The following is a 15,231-nucleotide window of genomic DNA, read 5'->3' on the forward strand; positions in this document are numbered from 1 at the left end:
TGTGACATCGACGATTACTTAGTTACAGAGCAACGTCATTACCCCAACAAGGCTATGGGCATGGAAATCTATTAGGGGTCTGATAATTGTCATGTTGTGAAAAAAGTGTGACATTCACGATTAATATAACCGAAGGGTCAGTAATTATTTGTGCGAACGCTTCATTTGATGCAACTTATTGCAGTATGCAGCGATGTTATCACCAATTATCAAGCATCGTTACCCTTCTTCGTGTTAGTTTTTCATAATCATGATTAATGAATGCATTGTATTTTTCATGTCTATTAATCTGTCTATACTTTTGAAATGATTTTGTTTGTATACTGTAATGAGAACGATCTTAAACTTAAACTACCAATGTAAAAAAAGACATATTGGCAATACTTCGTGGCCTTTTATAAATACCTTTGTTACAAAAATGTAATCTAAATCGAAAAGAAAAATCCAACATGCTGCTGAATATGTCAAAACGGTCTGCTTTGACGCAATGTATGCCTGTCGCATAGAGGTAAAATCTGTATGAGGATTAGTTTATGTATTGTGAGTATTGCATGGCATAGTACTTAGTACATATGAGCCTTGTTCTGAGAAAACTGGGTTTAATGCATGTGCGTACATCGTCATCCCAGATTAGCCTGTGCAGTTCGCACAGGCTAATCAGGGATGAGACTTTCCGCCTAAACTTGATTTTCGGTAAGGAGGGACTTCCTTGAAACTAAAAATACAATAAAAGCGGAAAGTGTCGTCCCTGTTTAGCCTGTGCGGACTGCACAGGCTAATCTGGGACGACACTTTACGCACATGCATTAAACCCCTTTTTCACAGAGCATGGCTCATATGTTCTAGTGTGTCTTGGGCATAATGTTGATATAGTTTGCAAATATCCCAAGGCCATACTTTTACAATTTTCGCCAACAAACAAAACGAAATATTAAATATCGTATTATTTTACCCAATGAATAGACATAATAAAATGACACAATATCTGAAAGTTACATATTGCTTTATTGTAAGCACGTACGATTTCGCTGTTTGGTACGTGCTTTTGTCACGTGCTTAACTGGCGTCGTGTCAAAATGTAATAAATACCACCGCTGTATTATTAAAATTACAAAAGACAAAGTGGGTACCACTAATTGGACTGTTTGTGTGATGTTACTCAAAGCTTTAGAGAAGACGTTATCGCCATATATAGACGATATTATTCGAACGATGCGGTTAATTGACACGTTATTCATTTGACTCATGTTAATTTGACGTAATTGGCGTTAGAATCGATGAAACTCATAGACACTGTTGTTTCGGGTTTATGGGAAAAAAGATATAAAGAACTTACCATCAAACGAATATTATTTTTTTACGAATCCACGTTATTTAAATCAACGAATGTGAACAAAATCACTTTTATATGTTTATTATATGATGGGTACGAACAGTATACATAGAACAGTCGCTTGCGACGAATAACTATATACTAAAGTCGCTTTGCGTGAACGGAATATATACCATCGTCACTTTGCGAATATAGCATTAAGGAGTATAACGGACCAAGCACGCCTTTTTTCTAATAGTTTATTTTGATTGCAATAACTTCACTATTCATTGAAAATATAACAGAGTTTTGAAGAATAAGCAGGCATGTGATTGACAGTAAAATGCTTATCACAAAGTACACGCTTATACTCTTCGTCTTGTATGAGGTTATAAAAGTTCTAATCTGATATATGTGTATGTTCTATTCTGCAGTGGTTCACACAATTAGAATACATGTACACATCAAGCTTCAGCCTCACCAGGGGAAGAGAAACCTTACTATACAACGCGGTGCTTTATTTATTGCACTGGACTAATAAAACAAAATTAACTGACAATGTGATAATTTTCGCAATGTTAGTTAGAAAAGCAATGATAAAGCTCTGATCAGATAATGGGAACTTTCGCGTTGCGAGTTAAGTAAAAATGCAAACAATCGTGTAATGTTTTAGAAGCTTTAAAATAGGGGAGAGACCTTACTGACCTGTGCTAACAGATGTATTGTAACAATAGAATGTAATGTATTCAGCAACGCTTTGCTACAAAATAGCCCTCCATTTTAGCTACTGCATTCGTAGTGGACTCCGCTGCGCATTAAAGGGGCCTTTTCACATATTTTAGCATGTTTTGAAGTCTGTCATTAAATGCTTTATATTGATAATTGTAAACATTGAATATAAAAAGCTCTCGTAAAAAATCAAAAATAAAAATAAAAAAATAAAAAAGGTAACCCTCAGCAGGGCTCGAACCACTGAACCCTGGAGTAAAATATCTGCCACTAAGACCACTCGGCCATCCTTCTAGATACAAAGCTACAAGTATTTTATACCTTATATAAGCAATCCTCGTAGTTTCACACAATATAACGACAACAACAGAACTCTCCAAATTATTAATTCGTTTCGCGTTGCAACGCTTTTTAATTTTCGGGTTTATAAATCGTCAAAAGTTGCATATAATGGCTATTTTAGATCATGGAAAATATTCAGTTTTACTGTTTCCTCACAAATATCATAACTAAAACGAATATTGGCGAATCTGAAACAACTTTTTTTCAATTTTGTCAATTTACCCAAACGTGAAAAGGCCCCTTTAAGTCTTGTTGGCATTTCCTGCAATTACGAACCTCAAACGAACAAAATAACTAACTTGTTTAATTAAATAATGAGCATAAAGTATAAAGTTGGTGACACATAAACCGTATATTTATCATATTTAATAACAGTTAAACATATACATGTGAGTGTTATTTGGTGGAAATCATGAATGTTATATTATGATCACTGTCGGGGATTAATCCTTAACTATGTTGAGTTAACTCGAAAACTATGTAAATTAACATATTTACACTTTAAAGCCGTTGTTTGCCAATACTTCTTCAACAAAAGACAACATGGCGTACTTTTCAAGCCCTGACTTGTTTCATAATACAACTAATCATTTATTTTGCCAAAGACATGTCGCATGAAGAACATACAAACTCATTGATGGCGTTGTCCCAATGTGGACTTATGAATTTAAACTAATTTCAGTTAATTTCAAACTCATTTAGTTTGTTCATTCAATCAACGACAATATGGGACATCAAATGTAAAATGCTTATCATAGTTCCCTCTATGAAGCAGATGAAATGTTAGACTATCGCTATTCACTAAGTTGTATCTGAAACATCAATGCAAATGGAAGAACTAAAACAAAATTAAATTTCATAAAGATATCAGACTGGAAACGACTAACACTAAAAGTAAAATAGACTATGCTTAATTTATCTTGTTTTCATTCATCATCAGGAAAACAATATAAAACAAAACAAAAATACATGCATTGGTGCAAAAAGGTACTATGTGATATTGAAATAAGAAGGTGTACCTTTTTGCACCAAGGGGACGATTATTAAAGTCATACATGCGCTCCTGTATTTTAAATTGAAAATCGCATTTGTAACACGAAATTGAATCAACGTTTTATTACATTTAGAATCTGTAGAGGCGTAATGCACATTTCACGACATTGAACGTAAAGGTTTGACATTTATTAAAGGATGGGCTATTAAGGGGCTGCGTCACCGAGAACTTTTGCAAAAATGACTTTAAGTAATGAAATAATAAAAGAAGCCCACTTTTTTTACAGACCTCTTTAAAAAAATAACAGATTTTAATACTGATAAATATATAATATGTGGAGACTTTAATTGTGTATTAGATGTAAACTTGGATTATCAAAATTATGCATCCATTAACAATAATAAAAATGCAAGAAATACACTGCAATCTATTATAAGAGATAACAATATAATTGATACTTTCAGATATCTAAATGGCACTATCCAACAATATACATGGAGACGGTTAACACCATTACAACAGGCTAGACTTGATTTTTTCCTTACTTCAAATAATCTGTCATCCAAAATTAGAAAATCTACTATTGATTCATGTTATAAGTCAGATCATTCCATCATTGACCTAGAAATAATTTTTGAGGATGTAGCACATGGAAAAGGGCTATGGAAATTCAACAATTCACTCTTAAAGGACATTGACTATTTAAACTGCATTAATACTTTGATAGAAAATATTAAACTACAGTACTGTATACCTATCTACAACATAGAAAACATAGAAAATATTCACAATAGCACCATACAGTTTGTCATCAATGACCAATTATTTCTTGAAACATTACTTATGGAAATAAGAGGAAAAACTATTTCTTTTTCATCATATAAAGCTAAACAGAACAAAAACCATGAATCAAATCTAATTAAGAAAATTGATATACTTCAAAAATCATTAACTGAAACTAATTCTGACCAACTCCGTGAGCTACAAAATGAATTAGAAAATGTGAGGGAAAGTAAACTTAAAGGATCTCATATTCGTTCTAGAGCTAAATGGATGGAAGATGGAGAAAAACCCACAAAATACTTTTGCTCGCTCGAATCTAATCATTATACAAATAAGTCTATACCTTTTATTGAATTAGAAAACGGGGCTAAGTTAACAGAGCAAAACGATATTTTAAAAGAAGCTGTTTCATTTTATAAAACATTATACAATAAAAATGACAACGAAATAAAATACGATATTAATGCTGATCTATGTAATATTAATATACCTAAATTAAATAAAGTGCAATCTGACTCATTAGAAGGACTGCTGAATATTGAAGAAGTATCAATAACACTTAAAAATATGAAACATGATAAAAGTCCAGGTTCTGATGGATTCACTGCGGAATTCTTTAAGGTTTTTTGGAGTAAATTAGGCCACTTCATAGTGAGAAGTCTAAATTATGCTTTTATTACAAATTCCTTGTCCATAACACAAAAACATGGAATTATTACTTGTGTTCCAAAAGAAAACAAACCGAGATGTTACCTGAAAAACTTACGACCATTGACATTATTAAATGTAGTTTACAAACTAGCATCGGGTTCCATTTCAAATAGATTAAAGACAGTACTTGATATTTTAATTTCCAAAGATCAGACAGGTTTCATTAAAGGTCGATTTATTGGTGAAAACACCAGATTACTTTACGATATATTGAAATATGCTGAAGATAATAATTTACCTGGGTTACTTATGACAATCGACTTTGAAAAAGCGTTCGATACTTTGTCCTTCCAGTTTATAGAAACAACTATTAGATTTTTTAATTTCGGACCAATGTTTCAAAAATGGATATTTATGTTCTTGTATAATACCATGGCCTCCATACAAATAAATGGATTCTTGTCAGATACTTTTTGTATAGAAAGGGGATGTCGTCAAGGAGACCCAATCAGCGCTTACATTTTTATTATTTGTGCAGAAATTCTTGCTATTAAAATAAGGGAAAGCAAAGAAATTAAAGGTATAACTATAAATGACCTACAATATAAAATATCACAATTTGCGGATGATACATCTTTATTTCTGGACGGATCAGAATCATCTCTTAATTCTACATTAGATATGCTTCATGAATTTTCATTATACTCTGGACTTAACATAAACTATGAAAAAACTAATTTAATTTGGATAGGCTCTATGAAATATAGTACTAGATCAATAAAAACTAAATACAAACTGACATGGGGAGCTACTACCTTTAAGGTTCTTGGAATAATGTTTGATATTAATTTAGACAAAATGGTAATGACAAATTTTGAAAACAAAATCGAAAGTATTAAAAGATCAATAAGTCATTGGAATCGCAGAAATATTACTCCTCTAGGAAAGATAACCATTGTTAAATCATTATTTCTACCTTTACTTATTCATCTATTTGTATCACTACCAACTCCAAGCGTAGACACTATGAAAACAATAAATCAATACTTTTATGACTTCATTTGGGCAGGACCGAGCAAAATTAAAAAAACAGTAATTGTTAAAGATTATAATGAAGGTGGATTAAATATGATAGATATATGTTCTTTTGAAAATTACATGAAAATAACATGGCTTAAAAGAATAGTGTCAGGAGAAGGAAATTGTTATGCACTGGCTAAATCGTTAATAGATTTTAAAATATTATTCAATACTGGTAAAATGTATGCCGAAAAAATATGTTTACACTTGAGAAATAAATTTTGGCTTGATGTTTTGAAAAACTATATATTGTATATTGAAAAGCTGCCAATATTAAATTGTGATGATATTTTAGATATGCCTCTTTTTTATAATCATAATTTTAAAATTAGCAATAGCTTTATCTATATTAAATGTCTATATGAAAGAGGCATTCGGTTTGTGAGAGACATAATGATAGAAAGAAACTGCTTCATTTCCAAAGAATCTTTGGATACACAACTTGGAACAAATGTAAACTTCCTATTGTACCAAGGATTAATAAACGTAATAAAGAAATACATTGACAAATTTGAAGACCTGCCAAATTTTGACAAAAACACTAAAGGACCCATATTACCAACTTACATAAAAAAAATATTAACCAGTCCGAAAGAAGAGAAACATATTTATAAAACATTAATTCAAAACAATGACATTCCAGCTTGTAACACTAAATGGAACTCAGAATTTTTAAATATTGATTGGAAAAAAGTGCATGGACTTGTTTTCAATCTAACTAAGGAAACATATATCAGATGGCTCCAGTACAGAATAGTCCACAGAATATTGGGAACAAAATCCCTAATGTTCAAAATGAAAATTGCTACAAATAATCTATGTACATTCTGTAATTTGGAAGTTGAAAATATAATTCACTTGTTCTGGAACTGTCCATATACCCAAGAAATTATTAAATTTGTTGTCGATATTGTTCGTAGAAGTAGACCAAGCATACATATTCCCATTACATGTCAGGATCTAGTACTTGGAATTATTAATCCAAAAATGAATGATTTAAATATAGTTTGCCTAGAGCTTAAACGGTATATCTTTCATTGTCAAAGAAAAAACAGAATCCCCTCAAAGTACGGACTTGTAAACAGAATGAAACAAACTTTTGAAATTTACAAAAGCACAATTAAATCAAATGAAGAATTAAAAATATGGTCCCTTGTGAAAATATTTACTGACATCACATATAATGACATAACTAACCATAACACATAATTCAACTAATACATATGAATTTGTTTTGTTGTTCTTGTAAACTCTGCATTATCAGCTTGCGTATATAATGCAATTCAGCACCCATACTAATTTTTTTTTTTTTTTTTTTTTTTTTTCTAATGTGCAATTTTTTATGTTAAATGATATGTACATACTTATATTCAACACTAATTTAGTTTGTATTGAACAAACTAGTGTATGTTGTTGTTGTTACATACTTGTACTATAACTCAATTATAATTGTATATGAATGTATGTTTGAATTTAATTACCAAATTGCTATACATGAACTACTTTGTTATATGAAATTCATAATGTATGTAATATTCTACGGAGTGAATAAAATTTTGCAGGTAAAAAAAAAAAAAAAAAAAAAAAAAAAAAAAAAAAAAAAAAAAAAAAAAAAAAAAAAAAAAAAAAAAAAAAATTAATTGATTCTGTTAGCGCTAAATTGTGAAGGAATGACGGCTGAGGATCATTTAGGCCTACGAGCATCTAAATATTGCCGCATTTGGCGACGGTCGCAAATAATCATCACAGTAAAACTATTAGTTATGTTTTAAATATGTAAATACTTTCCGAACTAACATATTTATTTAATTATCTGCATGCTTTGGGACAAACGCACAAATCAAGGGGTACAAACAAATCTTAATATTATCAAATGCGTATTCAAGATCACAATTAGTATTGTTTTAGTGAAACTTCGACCGTTGCAAACATATGTCAACGGTGTTCATACCTTTTGATTCAAGACAATTTACCATACAAAAATTGACACACACAAGGATAAAACAATAAAACCAACTAGTTTCGATCTCCATAAACATTTCCCTTAAGCGCAAAATGTAAGTTTTTAGAGGTTCCATTGTAAACGGTAAAGTAATCGTTAAATTTCGACCGCTCTTTCAAGAGACCGTTTTTTATAGCCCAAACTTACACGTAGTCAATAAGTTATATAAAACATAAACGAGCATATATATACATGTAAAGGTCTATTAGTATCTAACATTACGCCATGTTAATGAATTTCGTGTTGTTGTCAACTGAAAACAAATGTAAAGCTCAGGGCAAATACTTTGAAATTGTTGTATTTGTTCTTGGATCTGGCCTCCTACTACAAAATAATACCATAAACGATTAACAGAGTAAGAAACAAATAACAAATTAAACAATAAATAAAACGACATTTAAAAAAAATATTAAGATTGGTAGCCAATTATGCATCAGTGACATTGTTTTTTTTACACAATGCAACGCCAATGCCATCTTTGTTTTTTTTTATATAGCAAACTGAAACAAGAAAGCAAAACAATATGTAAACACTTTTTTTACTCATAGAAAAGTGTTAATTTATTTATGTAAACCTTCATAAATGCATTTCACTTAAGGTTCATAGCCTATTAGCTGTTACCGCTTGTCCATTCACACTTGTTTTGATAACAATGCCATATACACATCGTGTGGGGTGAACATGCATTGAACCTTATGAGTGTATACACAAAATTATAAAAATCGCAAATGCAATTGCTAGTTGATAAAGCGTGACATTGACAAAAACAATGATACAATAGCGAAGAGTACTGTTATTGTTATTTTAAAAACAAAAATAAATTGTATTTCAAATAGCTTTACCTTTCCAACGAAACACATTCCTGTTTCAAAATACCTGCAAAGTAATGAAACAAAACTTGTAAACGTTACCGTTCACAGACACATGTATGTGTCTTTAATGAGGACATATATTTCCACTAGTGTGATAATCACCCCAACTGTTTTAAAATGAATTGCTATGCTCATTTACAAACTCCATAGTAGCCTTGTTCGTGGCATTTTTGTATCCTAGGAGATAAACACGGTGCCTATACCACGTGACTTTTTAAGATCTGTGTTTTGAGAATAAAGTGCGACCCAGTTAACATTTTTAATGATGTCTTTTTAAATATTTCACCATTTTTAATGGGATTAAATGGAGAGCCCGCTCATTCGTGAGAGTTTTCTATATGTATCATGATCTTTTAAAACAAATAAGTATATTTTTAGTAAAGTGCAACCGCGCGTTTGTAATATGAAGTCCCCACACTGATCCGACATTTTTCTAACCGTTCAAACGCGCGGTTGCACTTTACTGAAAAAATACTTATTGGTTTAAAAAGATCATGATACCTATAGAAAACTCTTACGATTTACATTCATTAACTTTGACCATTTCATTGTAAAAAATGTTCAATGTGGATAAAGAAAAAAACTGTACTCAAGACAATTACAATATACTAAATAACATATCACCTTATTTAAACATAAATAATAAATAATTCATCGGTTAAGAGTGTTACACATAAACAAAAAATTGATATAAAATATTTGAATACATGCATTCTTTCTTCGTTCCAACTTTTAGCCTAAAAAAAAGAATAGCATGTACAATAAATGAATGAACCTTTTCGATCCTTCCAGAAGCCGTGTGTCTTGATGCGAGGTTAAACTATGTTTACAAACGTTTCTTAACGACAAAGGTGTTTTTTAATGTCAGATAAGTAAGCCAAAGCAAAGGTATGGCTAAATTAAAATCATGAAGCTGTACGCACTTTGTCCAAACCGGATTTAAACTAATTAATGTATGTTTATACATGCAACTAATATAGGTATAAGCAAAGATATATGCGTTTAAATGCTTATGCTAATAATATTATAAAATCATGCACTATACTTCTGTTGTTATTGGATCAAATACTTCTTAAAGTCAATTTGCAATTACATTTAGTATAATATTATTACATTATATATATGCTTATATATAATACAATTCATTATTTTTTAAATGTACAATATTTCAAGTAAATCACAAAAAATAACGATTTATTACAACATTATATTTAAACCAAAGCGTATGTGTATATTGGTTTAAACCTCAAAATTGAAACTGGGTATGCGTCTTAAAATATTAAAATAATATGACCATGTCGGAATAGCAGATCAAGTTGAAGGGCGAATTTGTGTATGTCTTACATAAAAGCCAACAAAGAAGGCATACCGAACGTGACTGTTGACACAGCCGTACATCGGAGGGGGGGGAGAGGTTTACATTTGATCTGATATCGTGGTTTATATGCCCGGTCACAACTCGTCATCAGTTTGGAACTCACCCGTAGGTGATAAAGTAAAGTTTCAGAATGCGGTCAACATGATCGAAGACATGTAAAGGTAAAGGTTGTACGTGGACCTTCATGGCTGTCTATGCTTACAATGGGAGTCGATCTGTTTGCGATATGGGCGTCCATTTATTGACACCACCAGTATGTGGCTGTAATTTGAAATCGAGTTAAGTCTCGTTTTCTTCTTTTTACATTATATGAGCCGCGTTCTGAGAAAACTGGGCTTAATGAATGTGCGTAAAGTGTCATCCCAGATTAGCATGTGCAGTCCGCATTAGCCTGTACGCACATGCATTAAGCCCAGTTTTCTCAAAACAAGGCTCAAACAAACGACATCCTATTATATTTGGCTTTAATAACGCACACGGCAGAACCTACAATCTACTAGTTCCAATGTTCCTCTTGATAGACACATTTCGAATTTAATAGGAATCTGAAAACAGCCATCAATACAACTGACATAGCAAACGTGTCCCATTGTGCAGACATGTATTACCCCAACCTGTGAAAAAGTTTAGTACATATATATTAAACTCAAACACTGATTCACGTACTTTAGTTATCATCATCTCCACGCAGAGTTGTCGTTCCTTGCTCTCACATACATTGTGAATGAAATGAAACCGTCGTGCAAGAGATCCCAACCGATCTTGGCGTCAGTCAGAAGCAACGTCAATAGCGTGTCATCCTTTCGATCAAATCGATCGATCGCGGGCGACGAAGCATCGGAATCATCCCTCTTTCGTTATTAATCTTCAAAAGAAAACGGATAATTTGCATGTCCATTTCTATTTGTCTTGTCGAAAGACTCATTAAGGTCGCATACGTGTGTGTTTTTCGCTTAAACGGACAACACTCTTTCTAGCGGAGACTTTTGCAGTGGCCATGTTTATAAAACACTACGGTTAAGTAAACAATTGAAACGAAACCGAACGCATTTTTGAGTTAACTTTACCAATAAAAATAGTTTTGTATGCGTTTACAGAGAAAGGTTTTGTGTTAGACATTCATTTCGTCCGATTGAAGTTGCAATTTTCAAGCAAGTAGTATCCAAATTTCATCAATAATATATCAAACAAAGTCATCTTCATAAGAAAATGACCGGAAATGAGCATAGGCATTTCTTTTTTTGGTTATTGTGTCGATTATTTTGTAAATATTTGTTTACATGGTTAAAAGTTCAATAAGGTACCGCTAGTTCATATATCATAACGTTATTCAATTGAATCAATTAAGAACAGCGTTATTTAACACTGTTGAAAGCAGCATTACATTAGATTAATTGATTTAATAATATTTTCATATCTCTACTACTTTTTGCAACTTAAGGGAACTTGTTCATAGCCTTTCGTATCTAAAAGGAATTGTATCAAATATATATAGTTTAAACTTTAGAATGTTTTGTATAGTTTTAACTTTTGACAAAAGCAAGAAAAAACAGTTGAATCTAAGTATTGCCTTGTATTGGAATGTACGACAATTTCTTTGAAAATATACATTTTACAAAATTATGAACTTTCATTTGCCCATTCAAATTAATTTTCTGGTATGTCATTGTAGTGTTTCTCCGGTTAGTTTTTCGTGGGTTCCTCTTACAACAACTAGCTAGAACTGGAAACGACATCAACTAATATATCTCACATTGGCATCACGTTGAGTCCTCGTCAGGATGGCACAAATCGTCTGAGGGGAACACACGTCCACTCTTGTCAGCTACGTGTCACTTATCCTGATTGGAAACACGCAGGCTAATCCTCAAGGGCAACACACACAGTCACAGGCTCACACACATACGCACGCAAGCACACGCGCACACACAAACACACTCACACATAAGTCCACGCTTACCTTTACAGAAAGACTCACCTCAGGGCAAAACATCCATTCACGTTCAAAGCCAGTGCTAGAGGACAGCGTCCGAACGCGCGTTCCCATCCAGCTCCATGCTGATTGGTCGCTGGTTCCCAATCATGCGACGTGTGCGTGTTTCGTGAGCTGGTCACCGGCACTACACTCCATCCACTTGTTCCTGTTGGGTTGACGCCCCACTCGGAAGAAGTCGCGTCGCCGTAATCGTCCCGTCACACCCGAAAAACTACCCAACCCTTTACAAATTGAGGCGGTAAAACCTCTGGGCGTTTGACACTCTTGCCGCAAGTGCATCGCTCGTGATCTCACCTTTATCACTGGACATATCATTCTATCCTTGACGTGGAACCGGCGCCTCGGCATAGCTTTTTCCCATACCACAACGATTTGCTAAGATATTTCCCTGATTTCCTCCGCTGAGACCGCTCCCAACGGCGAGAACTAGAGGGTCGCCACCCTTCAGAACCATGTCTGAAAGGACCTCGAGCTCCACCCCACAAGCTGTCACCCAAGGTAACTATGCATCCGGATGCATCGTCCTTCCTTCGGTCATCTGGGGAAACTCGATATTCCGGTGGTCACCAGCGGAGATTCCGTAACCGGATACACTTTTCCGGCAATCAACCGCGGCGAATACGTAACCATGGGACGCACTCTTCTGGTCACTAGCGGAAACTCCGTAACCAGACGCATCTTCACGGCGGTCACCAATGGAAATTCCTTAACCGCACGCACCATTCCAGTCGTCACTCGAGACTCAAGCCGGATCAACGTTCTCGATGGTCAAGGCAGCTTTATCACCAGCGGCCCTTAAGGCCATTTCTATTACTGTCTGATTAGCCGCCTGCTCGAGGGCTACTTCGGTCGCCTTCCCGTCGGCCATCGAATTTTCTGAGAAATCAAGCCAATCAGAATCCCTAAAACTAAGTTTCCGCCTCATTAAAACTTCTCAAGTTTCCAGGTCAATGTTACCCGCGCTCTCACCGATCTTTATAATGGCCCGCGCCAATTACGACCCTACGCCCTAAGAATCTAGCATAGACCACTTTATGGAACGAAAGGTTAATACAAAACCTCTTACGGGATGGCACAAATCGTCATCGGCGTTCTCGAGGGAAACTCACGTCTGCTGCAGTCAGCTATATGTCACTAATCCTACAATTAAACACGCAAGCTAATCTCCCAGGGTAACCAACACAGTCACATACTGACACACACATAGCTCCACACTTATTCTGTAAATCCTCACATCAGAGCAACACATTCCAGAGAGGGTAATCACGTGATAGTCAAGAGGGAAACCCTTTATTACTTTTGTTTGATTTCTAAATGACGCTCACGTTCCAGCCAAATCAGTAAACATGTGATTAGCGATTATTTCGTATTAAAATTCGCTTGATATCTCGACTTTACTCCCCGCAAAGTTTCTTAGTAGAGCTTTAATTAGGTCATCCAGCTAAGTAATTTCGCAGCGAGTTAAATCGAGATAAAGAGTGAATATCAATACGAAATAAACGCTATTTAATGTCTTTCTGATATGGCCGGTGAGCGGCATTTAAACAATTAATACATGTAATAAGGGGTATAAAACGGCGAAGAATACCTGCCTCGGCATGAACGTCGCCATCTTGACTATCACGTGATTACCTCCTCTGACATCCATTCACGTCCACAGCCAGTGCAAGAAGACAGCGTCAGAACGCGCGTTCCCATCCAGCTCCCTGCTGATTGGTCCCTGGTTCCCAATCATGCGACATGTGCGTGTTTCGTGGCCTGGTCACCGGCACTTCATCATCATCTGAAGATACTATTTTACTAAAATGACGTTTTAATTGTTCAGTGTTTATAGAAATTGTCCTACGAGAGAATTAGAAATCGAGAGCTCGATCGTGAACACATTTAAGATAAATAATACAAAATACAAAATTGCTCACATTTATAACATGTTAACTTCTGAATAATTTTTAAAGTAACCGTAATTGTGCATATTGCTATGCTCACGAAAGTGTGAAGTTGAGTATTTTCGGCACTTTGCCATAAATCTCAAAAGCATGCACTGAACTTTTCCAGACTAGAAAGAGAAACAACAAATATAAAGGCATTTGACAAGTATCAAATTGAAATAAACCTACTTTCTATATGTATTACATGCATAATAATCGAATATAAAGGTTTGTATTCCAATCTGTTGTATCAGTAATATGACTTAAGTAAGCATTTACAGTATGTGGGTGGATGTAGCGGTTTCTCGTGTCTTGTGTCTTCAAACACAATAAGAAATATAGTTACAAGTGAACAGAAATCTTCATTTGACATTGACAGCATTTGCTTTACAGCGTATGTAAAATATACTATGGAAGTGTTTAGCCTTTTGTCGTAGTTGCAACGGTGGCAGTGTATGTAAAATTATACTATGGTATTGTTTAGCCTTTAGCACGCCGGGTATGCGAATACTTCGTTTACGGATGGCACTTCACTAACAGAGAACAACAAACGCCACGCGCTAGAGGTAAGTTCCTCTGTTTTATTTAAAGTTATATCCTAAAGATTAGTTTTTAAGACAAGACACATGGTCGAGTTGATAAATGGTGTATCCTTTTGTATTGTGAATACACAATTTCACGGAAGAATGGTACAGTTTTGCCCAAAAAATAGAAAATTCGATCTGAAAACAGCATACACTGGATGAACAGTAAACATTTTAACAAAATAAAACTACTTAGAATTATTGCAAGAAATTGTTTGCTATTCCAGCATGTAGAGTAATCACTGTGCTTCAAATACTGAAATTTTGATAGCATTCAATGAAATATAAACAAAGATAGTGCATTTTGTAATAGGTGGCATACATAAAGTTGCAGCCACTTTGTTTACCGATAAAGGGCACTTCAGATTACGGAGACTTTCAACAAAGCGGGCACTCTAATAACTGAGTTTTATCTTCTACCTCAAATGCATTTATTTATATTATGGCTATTCATACGAAACATTTTTAAAATATATTTTTCAAAAATCACATTACTATTAATTTATACTATGTTTATTATAATTGCAATTATCAAATAAGATAATATTTATTATTAAATAAATGTGTACGGATAATGCGG

The 15,231-nt window shown here is 33.9% G+C and overlaps 4 protein-coding genes across 5 annotated transcripts in view; 3 read left to right on the forward strand and 1 right to left on the reverse strand.

Moving 5' to 3' along the window:
* The window catches only part of LOC127860920 (uncharacterized), a 105,188-nt gene that overhangs the window by 70,691 nt on the left and 19,266 nt on the right, over positions 1 to 15,231 (forward strand). The gene's annotated exons all lie outside the window — the stretch shown is intronic.
* Positions 1 to 15,231, forward strand: part of LOC127860921 (uncharacterized) — a 100,287-nt gene that overhangs the window by 70,691 nt on the left and 14,365 nt on the right. The gene's annotated exons all lie outside the window — the stretch shown is intronic.
* LOC127860917 (uncharacterized) overlaps positions 1 to 15,231 on the reverse strand; it is an 86,537-nt gene that overhangs the window by 51,725 nt on the left and 19,581 nt on the right. The window lies entirely within an intron of this gene.
* Positions 14,559 to 15,231, forward strand: part of LOC127860914 (uncharacterized protein KIAA1958 homolog) — a 217,918-nt gene continuing 217,245 nt past the window's right edge. The window contains exon 1 of the mRNA XM_052399227.1: positions 14,559 to 14,633. The gene's annotated coding sequence lies outside the window, so the exon portion shown is untranslated. The remainder of the gene's footprint in view (positions 14,634 to 15,231) is intronic.

The sequence above is a fragment of the Dreissena polymorpha genome, chromosome 15, assembly GCF_020536995.1.
Source record: "Dreissena polymorpha isolate Duluth1 chromosome 15, UMN_Dpol_1.0, whole genome shotgun sequence".
In the NCBI taxonomy this organism is placed as follows: Eukaryota; Metazoa; Mollusca; class Bivalvia; order Myida; family Dreissenidae; genus Dreissena; species Dreissena polymorpha.